Source organism: Pundamilia nyererei, unplaced genomic scaffold, assembly GCF_000239375.1.
Source record: "Pundamilia nyererei isolate P.nyererei 1_Seehausen unplaced genomic scaffold, PunNye1.0 scaffold00486, whole genome shotgun sequence".
NCBI classification, from domain to species: Eukaryota; Metazoa; Chordata; class Actinopteri; order Cichliformes; family Cichlidae; genus Pundamilia; species Pundamilia nyererei.
This window is the reverse complement of record NW_005187887.1, coordinates 130,419-140,387: the sequence shown is the minus strand read 5'-3', so window position 1 is coordinate 140,387 and position 9,969 is coordinate 130,419.

The following is a 9,969-nucleotide window of genomic DNA, read 5'->3' as shown; positions in this document are numbered from 1 at the left end:
AAAGTAGATATTTGTCTTTTAATTAATACATACACCAGTAGAACTGAAGAGCTTACAAATTAGGAGCTAGCTGATTTATAATCTTCCCTTTAATGCATCTTAAGGCCTTTCAAACCTTTTATTTTTTAATGATAGTCAGTCTCTGTAGAAATATCCATATACAGTGAACACATTCCTACAGACACATTAAAAGCTAACAAAACGTAACTATTCTTCACATTTGAAGTAAAGGAAAATTATTGGAACATGTGTATGTGGAAATACCATTCAAAGTATTACTTTGTTTTACGTAGCACCTTGTTTGACGTAAATTACACTCATCTATTTTGTCATATTCATTACATTTATTTTGATCAGTAATGCTGTTTCTCCCTCTCTCTCAAAGTGGCCTCCTCAATCTTCTCTGGGCTTTCCTCTGAATCACAGGATGATGAATGTCCTCTTGTCTTTCAAAAGTTAAAGTATACTTTTCTACTTTCTGTTAGATCCTTAGGTTTTTTTTTTCCCACAGCTGTTTTTCTGCCAAACCCTCCCCCCTTTTCTGGCTCTCGTCCTGATATTGTAAGCCATAGAATTCTTTGCCAAATAAATAATCTACCTCATCAGATGTGATGACATGCAAATGAGCTGATTGTAACATGACAGCAATCAGCAGGGCCTTTTTTAGCCATCATATTGAATCTAAAAATGGCTGCCAACCTTCTTGCATGCTGTACAAATGGCTATAATGCGAGGCATTAGTGAAGCGGGGTGCCTTATCTTGTATTATGTGTTAAATGTGATTATGACTCAGCAGTCAGCATACATTTGGGAGAACATTTGTAACGTTAATATCCTGTAGAAACATTGTGTGTCTTGATTGTTGCCTTAACAACAGAACAAAATTATCGTAGGAGCTCATTCGCTTTCGTTATTTTTAGAATAAATTATGAGCCTTCAGTAGAAAACACAGAGAAGTAAGTTTTACTGTAGCCACAAAACATGTAATTACAGCACCATTCAGAGCCATTCATACAGAATTCATGCATGAATCATTTTCTATTAGTCACCAACAATGTCTCACTCATACATTCTTTATGAACGGGGTCAAGTTAATTACCCTGTACTTCCAGTTTGATTTTCATTCATCCTTAACCTCTGACTTTCCTCTTGACCTCAAAGACACACCCCAGTTCCTTCACAATTCTCTGCCATGTGCGTGTATTTGCGCATGCATAGGTGTATGGCTGAACTCCTTTTGTGTGTGTCCGTTTGGATGTCTGCTAAAGACCTGTCTGTGCACCAGACACTGAAGCAGTTTCATTAGGATTGCAAGCTCCCGGGAGGGGGCCATGTGTATAATTACCAATTAGACTGTTGTCAAGAGCCAGTGGTGGTATAGCGCTGTGGCAGCCATGGAAGGTTAGGGCGGGTGTGTGCAAGCCTATCCTTGACACGAGTGTGTAGCGTATATGTATGTGGGTGTGGGTGTGAGAGAGAGGTTTCTGATTGCACTACTGAAGCACTAGAGCATGCAGTCGTGGCTGTTAAATACAGAACATTGTTTAATCTAATGCTTCAGTCACTTGCTGGGGTTCTTGTCAGCTTTGTCAGCTAATTATAACGTAGCCACATGAATCACACACTAATTCGTTGTCTCATTTTTTTCTTATTATTTTATCTTTTTTTTTTTTTTTTAATAATTCTCCCTGTCTTGTCTGTGTTTTCTATGTGGGAGCTGATATGTGTGGGCTGTAAGTCATGTCGACATATTGAGTAGCTATGAGTGTTTCTTGCTTGGGTACTTGATGTAAGTGACCTTGATTTTTAGGATTTAAAAGCTTTTTTTTGAAAACTTTTAATGTCTGTGTAACCACTTACCATGATACAAACCTGACCTCTCTCGACAAATACAAAATTGTATGCCGAAAACTGCAAATGTTTTAGGCATTAAAACTAAAATAATGAAGCTTTTTTTAATTTCAATCAATTTTATACTCCTAAAGCTAATTTGCTGTGACCTTCTTTGGCTTTTAAGTAGATTCTTTAAACAGATTCTTCTGGATTCACTTGTACACAGTTTTACCGAATACTTTGTAAGTTGTTTGTGGTAGAAGGAAGTCTGAAGGCGAAGTTGCTGCACATCTACAGTGGATTTAGATGGTATTCATTACTCCTGGTCTTCACATGACCCTAGCCTGGCCCTGCGATGCTCTGTGGATGCTATAACATTTGTTGCAAGATTTTTTGTTGTTTTTCTTGCTAACCATAGTTCTTTTCATTCTCTTAATGTAATTGCCATGTTGCAGATGAATTCAGGTACATATTGTGTGATCCATTAGATTCTCAACAACTAAAATTCTTGCACCACACTTCATTTCCCTATATTTTGCTAGGAAAATGTGAAATAGATGCAGCAATGTATTGAAACGTGCAAACATATATGGAAATAAGACAAAAGCAGAGCTTGTACAATACTAACAAGACTGAAAGTCAGTATTTTGGTATGGCCACCTGTACTTTTCAGCACAGCTTGAACTGTATTAGGCAAGTTTTCTTGTAATTTTTGTTAAGAGGCTTTCAGGAATAACTTTCCTGGCTTCTTATAGTGATTAAAAGCTCTTCTTTGGATGTTCACTGCCTTCTGGAGGCCAATCCATGACTGATGGTGTTCCAATGTGTTTGTCTGTCCAGGTATTCAGGCTTCTACTGCACTGGCGGTACGATCATTGTAATGCGGAACCCTGAAGCTGTTGCCAGTCAGATGTTTTCCAGATTACATTTCATGGTGGAACAAACAAGAGCAACAGAAGTCCCTAAAAAAATCTGAACCTGGGTCTTTGCTAAGTTTGGCTGTTATGTAGACAACACTGGTTCATACCTTGAGTTTTCGTTAACTTTTTTTTTATGTTTGAATGAATTATAGGTAAGGTAAGTGTTTGGTTTAGGTTTAGGTCGCATAACAGAAAGGAAACAAAAGAACTCCCCAAAAAACTTTTCTCGGAAAATGGTTAGGTTTGAGGAATGGGCTAGAATTGAGTGAAACAGCCATTGTCCAAAGAAAAACTTTAAAAGACCTTTAGAAAACCTGGAGAACTATTGACTAGTGGCTCAAGGCTTTTGCACAACAATATACCGTGTCTTTATTTGCTAAACACTATAAAACACTATACTATAAAGGCTAACTTACATCACGGAGCACTGCTCTCAAAAACTGGATGTAACAATGTCTGTGAAGCTGAATTTAAGAAATAAAAATTAGTTTAATATTTCATATTAGAAGTGAGGAAATGTGAAGCCCAAGTGTAAGTGAAGGAGGCTGTGGAGATTTTTTTCCCCCCTGTGGATTACTGATGGATGTTTAGATTTCCAATCATCTTCAGTAAGAAAAACTTACGCTTGTGGTGTGATATACTTGTAGTAACCTGTTATGTAGTAAACTGTTTACTTGCGTATGGGAAACGACAGACTATTTTATTGCATAAAATAGCACCGATCACTCATCTCTCATGACGTACACTATTACTGCGCTGAACGGTCTCTAAATCAAGGTGTGACACAATATCTATTTTCGTGTGATCAATTTATTACAAAAAAAGAAAGAAATGGCAGCCAGAATAAGGCTTTAGTAACAAACAGGTTGATTCAAGAGGGTGATGTATTCTTTCATAGACTCCTATCCCCCCCAGGATTCACCTGTGTGGGGAAAAAAGAGATGGAGGAGGGCGATACATACTACAGTATGGTCAATCTCACCTCGCTGCCTCCTCCTCCTTTAGCCTGCATGCTTCATCCTTTTTTACCCAGTATTTCTCTCATTTTTCATTCTGCTTGGCTTGTTCCATGACAGGGTGAGATAGGATGGGATGATAGCCAGCGAGGTGGTAAGGTGATGGGTTGTATTGTCAAAACCTCTCTCCCCACTCTTCCCCTCTCTTCCTCATCCTCCTTTCACCTGGTTCTTCTACCCTTTTTGATATTTTGTCTTCCTCTTCATCTTTTTCCCTACAGCTACACTGTTTCCTGTCTATCTGTTCTTTTGTTTCTCTTCTTACATCTTTCACACCTTTCTTTCCTACTTGCCATGAGAAATGAGGAGCTTTTCACAGGGAGAGGCTATAGAGAAGAGAGAAAGAGAGAACGAAAGAGGAGAACTGCTTGTACTATCATAACATGTTTCTCCTCAGTTTTCTCTAGCTCACTCTGCTTTGCCTTTCAGTCAGATTTTTATCCTCCAGTCTCGGAAAACCCTTGAGTTTCCTAAATCACACTTTCCTTCTCTGAAGTCTTTTTTGCTTTTTGTCTATTCTCCTATCTTTATCTCCTACACACAACAAAAGACTTGTTTAATAGAAAAGACACGGCACTGGAGTCTGGGAAGTGGACTCTTCATTTTGCTCTTTCTGTCCGTCTCTTTCTACATCATGTTTTTATCTTCTTCTTTTTTTTTCAAATATTCTCATCACAAGCCTCCTTTCTGACACTTTGCCACCATTTTTATAATTTTATTATTAGTACTGACAAGACCTGTGACTCTGGTTACTGTTCCGAAAAGCAGGTCTTTTTTGATACTTTATTTTAAGTAGCAGGTGTTGTTTTTCCACAAAAACACAGTTTTCTTTTAATACAAAGAAAGTCAATGAAAAGTTTCCCTGTGGAGTTTCTTTTCCAACAAGCAAAATGTGTTTCCATTCAGTGTTTCTTACAACAGATTGTGTTTATCCTTGAGGTCAAGCAGTAACTTATAATGTATTTCCTTTATCACAACACAACACTGGTTCTTGTGCTGCTTTTGTATTGTGTAATCTATGCACCTGAACGCTGCAACATATTGCACAGAAGCTCAGTTATTACCTATATTTTTGAATTCTCCTTTACGTAGATACAGTCTGCACATAATTCAAGACACTTTAAAAAAAAAAAACTTGATTCTTCTTGATTTGAAAGGAAACGGGATTGGTACATTTTTTGTGCTTTTTAACGACACATTTCTGTGGGTAACAAAATGTTCAGACACTTTAAGAGCAGTGAAAAACAACGGCGACAGATTGCCTTGGACAGATTGCCTTGGACAGATCAGATGATAAAGTACTTTTTACTTTTCCATGAGATCTCAAACTCTTCTCACATGTTTTCAAAACACAGAGAGAGTATAAGATCTCCCTTGCTGAGCATGTCAGCCCTGCCAGCAAATAAACTCATCTCCCAGCCTGATGCAACTGGCTGCTGTTGTTCGTTCATTTCTCAACTCCTCCCTCACTCATCTTCAGTCCTCTTCTACAGCTCGTGTACGTCCATCAAACCGAGATAGAGGAGAAACTGGCGGACAGACATGCCTGTCTACACAGACACACACACATACATGTAGACACGCTCAACTGTATGACACCGCCTCAGCTGGGACTCCCCACATTTAGTCCTCGTTTCCCACAAATTAAGCACAGAATCACTGAAAAGTAAAGTGTGTGTGATTGAGATAAAAAGTGCTTCTTGAATTCTCACCATGAGATTTACAGAGTGGTTAAGGGATTGAAGATTAACATTTCCCAGATTAGAGTAGTGCAATGCGTTATCGTGACTTAAGCTCAAAACCCATCCCGACTTGCTACCAGGACAAGCTGATGGACCCATTGACCTGGTCTCCTGCTAAGCTCGATTACGTCCACTATCATCTGACATTCCAAATCATATTTCCATAATAGATGGGGTTTATTTCCACATCAAAAAGTCAATTTAGCTTCTTCTGTTACATGGTTTTCAAAACATTAGCTTTCCCACCATTTTTTTGTACTCTTGGCTCTGTCTGGTGTGAGTAAATCTAGATATCGCTAATATGTTAATATGAAGCTCATAAATCTTGCTGCCCAGCTGTTGTTTATACGTTGTGTTTATGAGGAGAAGCCAATCAGAAGGCTTAAACTGAGGCAAGCTAAAACAGCTCGAGTACAGACCTTTAATGGTTCTTTTAGATTAGAATCAAAATAGGAAGACATTTTTTTGTGCGACTAAGAAAAATTGGTTGTAGCCATGTGTTGGTACGGATTTTTTTGTTTTATTTGACTGATTCTAAGTAGTTGCGGTCACCAACTGGTTGCCCCCATGTTGAGGGTGTTGGGAAACGATTTTCGATCACTAGGTGATTACACAGATCACCTCATGGGAGGCAACCTGTCTCCAAACAACTGCAGTCTGGCTCAAAATGACTGCAGTCACTCTCAGACAGATTACAGAAGGTTTGCAAATAATTGTTGTCTTTTTTGGGGGACAATTTGTCATAGCTAACCACTATATTATAACAAACATATTAACTGCCTTCCCAACCACAGCTGTAAACTGATAACAGACTGATTTTATGTTTTTTTTTATCACCAACAGTCACTTTTGAGATGGAAACTTGTAACCATTTGCAGTCAGTTATTTTTTTGAAAGCAACGATTTCAAGCTAATTGTTTTGTTTGTTTGTTTTGGCTGCTTGCTTAAGGAGCACACCAGATCATCTGCCTCCATCTCACCCTATCTTCCTCTGTCACACCAACCCTCTGCATGTCCTCCACTACATCCATGAACCTCTTATCAGGTCTTCCTCTTTTCATCCTGCCTGGAAACTCCATCTTCAGCATCCATTAGATCCACTATTCTTCCTCTACATGTGTCTAACCCATGTGAGTATTGACTGTTTAATGCCAAACCACTCAACCTGAGCTGTCTGAGTCCTCTACTCATTTCCACTCTGGTCAATCTTGGTCACCAAAAATGAAAACATCTTCACCTTTGCCACCTTCAGCTTGAATTTCTGTGTTTTTGCCAGTGCCATTATCTCCAAACCATAAATTATAGCAGGTCTCACTATTTTCTTTCATGCTTATCCATCTGTCACAAATCGCCCCTGAAACTTCTTCCCACCCACTCCCTCTTGCTGGCACTCTCCTCTTCACCTACCTTGTAGACCACCCGTTGCTTTGGCTGGTTGAACTCACCTACCTTCACTGTCGCTACTTCTACTCTCTGTCTTCTCCTTTCCAACTGTCTCTGTCTCATTCACATATGTATTCTTGACTTTCATTCCTCTTCTCTCCAGGGCATATCCCCACGTCTCCATATTTTGTTCCACCTGCTCCCTGCTCTCACTACTCATCATAGCAAACATAGCTGTTTCAAAGACAAGATCACAAATGCATTGGAAATGGTCACAATAATATTAGTCATCTTCAATCACTGTTCCCTAATGTGACTACAGCATTAGAAAAGAAATGTATTCACCCATACATAAAATATATTTTTGATATGATATTGCCATATTTTTATATCACATTTAGCAAAGCTTAAATTAAAATTTACAGTTCCTTTTTTTAAATCCAAATCCTGTTGCTGTTGTACAGTGCAACTCCACTGTCATACTACTTTTTCATTTAATCTGTCGAAGGCAATCTGTTGCCTTTTTCACTGTTCTTGTCGTGCACTGAGGGCAGGCAGAGTTGCGGACACAATACACAGGACTCAGATGTAGAACTGAACTCAAAAGCAGCTTTATTACTGGACTTACAGGACACTGAATAAAAAAAACCCCATAAACTATACAGATACTTGGGAATATTAGGCATAAAACTGCTAAACAGACAGAACACACAACTAGAGGGATATCATAACAAAGAACAGAGGAAGGCAAAGAGCTTAAATGGGTAGGATGGAACACACCAGGGAACACAGGTGACTAACAAGACAGGGGAAGCAAAACTGAACACAACGCACACAGGACAAGAGACTATCACAATAAGATAGGAAACTGTCACGGCGGGGTGCGCCGGTGTGTTTTTTGAAACAGGACCCAAAAGCAGATGTGGATGAGGAGTTGCCGGTTTAAACAGAAAGCGATCCTTTATTTGGATGATAGCAGGGGTTAAACATGGAACCCTAAGCAAACTAAAAAACACTAAGAAACAAACACTATGAAGTCCTATGACTAAGACTATAACAATGACAATGACTAAGACAATGGTGGGGATAACAGACGACCTGACAATGACATTCAGAAAACAGAGGACGTAAATACACACATGAGGCGATCAGGGGAAGTGAAGACACATGAGGAAACAGCTGACTTGGATATACATAATGATGCACAGGAAAGAGTAATCTAAATGCAGTGAACAAAGAACAGACTCTTTCAAAATAAAACAGGAAACACGGAGACATAGACATGAAACGAACTAGACAACAAGAGCCACACAGACATGACACATAACGGGTAGGCGCACAAACCAGGGAGACAGAGTACAGGGGAAGGTGACAGAAACGACAACATGAACTTGACAACATAAGACACACAGACATAAACACATGAAGGGCAAGGGAGACTTAACACAAGGGTAATATAATAACAAATGAGCTAGAATAACTTAACGAACCTAAACAAACAATAAACATCAAAATAGACTAAAACTCAAAACACTGGGTCGCACGACCCAGGACCATGACAGGAAGCAAACAAACACAGAGACAGAGACCCAGACTCAGGACAAACTTGATGCAGGGAAGGAGAAAACAAACACAGAGACATGACTGAGGAGATAACAGTGAGTTGACACAAGGACACTACAAAGACAGGGCTCGGAGAAACAAGACAGACACAGGGACATGACCTTAGAAACAGACATAGGTCTCTAGTTGAAACTCTTAACAAAATGCCAATCCGCCAGTAGCAACCACCCATGCCAAAATAAGCTACAGCTGGATGAACTTGGTATCTGTTTATGAGGGCAATTATTCTCACCCAAACTTGATGTCAGTTGAAGTGGTGCCAGATGGCTAAGATCTAGATGCCTGTATGTTTAGTTCTACTGTTGAATTTGATGTGCGTGTGTGTGCATGACTCTGTAAATAATGGTAATAAGTGATGTTTGGCCAGCACAAGGCAAATTGAGTTGACTGAACCCAATGACCATCCCAAATTCCTCTTTCATGTAACGATTCCTCAGCTGGATTTAGAGGCTGTCACTATCAATTAACTTTCCACACATCAGTCACAGCTGGAGAGGAACAAAAGGTTGACAGGAGAGTGGGGGGTGATAATGTGGTTGAGAATGAGGGATAAAAACAAGAATAATAAGACACTGATATCTCTATGCGCACACACTTGAGGCGTGGTGCTATAGTACCGTGGATGATGGTGGTGGTGCTGGTGGCAGCGGGGGGCGGGTTGTATAATTTGATTTGGATTTAGTGTTGCTTGGAAGAATGACACAAATTCTACAGGGATTAATCCGGCTTTAATTCAATCTGGCCGCCACAGCCTGAAATACTCCCGCTCGAGTCCTGCTGTTCCTCTATGAAAGCACAGCTGCACCTGGCATGGGGTCCAACGGCAGCTTGTATGGTTGTGTAAATTGAAGTGTGTGATTGTGAGGAACAAGTTGATTGTGTTTAATTTTCTCTCATTTCTGTATGGATTTATTTTGTTTTTCCAAGCAGTGTGTCTATGGGTGTTGTATTGTGGCTGACAGCTTTAAACCGACAGCATTGCTGTCTGTGTTTCCACAATGTGTGCCCCTTGGCTAGTCTGAAATTCTTTTAGCCTCCTAATTGCTGTATTGTTCAGATTACAAACAAAACATTATTTTGTCCCAAATGTTGCCATGCTGGTTAGAGGTGTGCAACTACAGCCCACACTGACTACAAGATCACTTCTGTTAGCAAGAACTATTTGTGCTGGCAGTTTTGCAGTTTCCTGTTGTCCTCTCTTGAAAATTTGCATGCTTCTTTAATCAGATTTCACTCCGAGGTGCTGAAACTACAACTGCATCTTGTTTTTGACTATGACAAAGCAAACTGTTGTGTTTGCTCCAGCTTACATGACAAGAACATGCTCAGATTTTTTGATGTTTAGAGAGTTTTAGCCATATATTAAACATATTTAAGTCAGGGAAATACATTTGTTAGCCATATTTAGCAAGGAAAGATTCACATATATAATAAGATGCAAATGTGCATGTG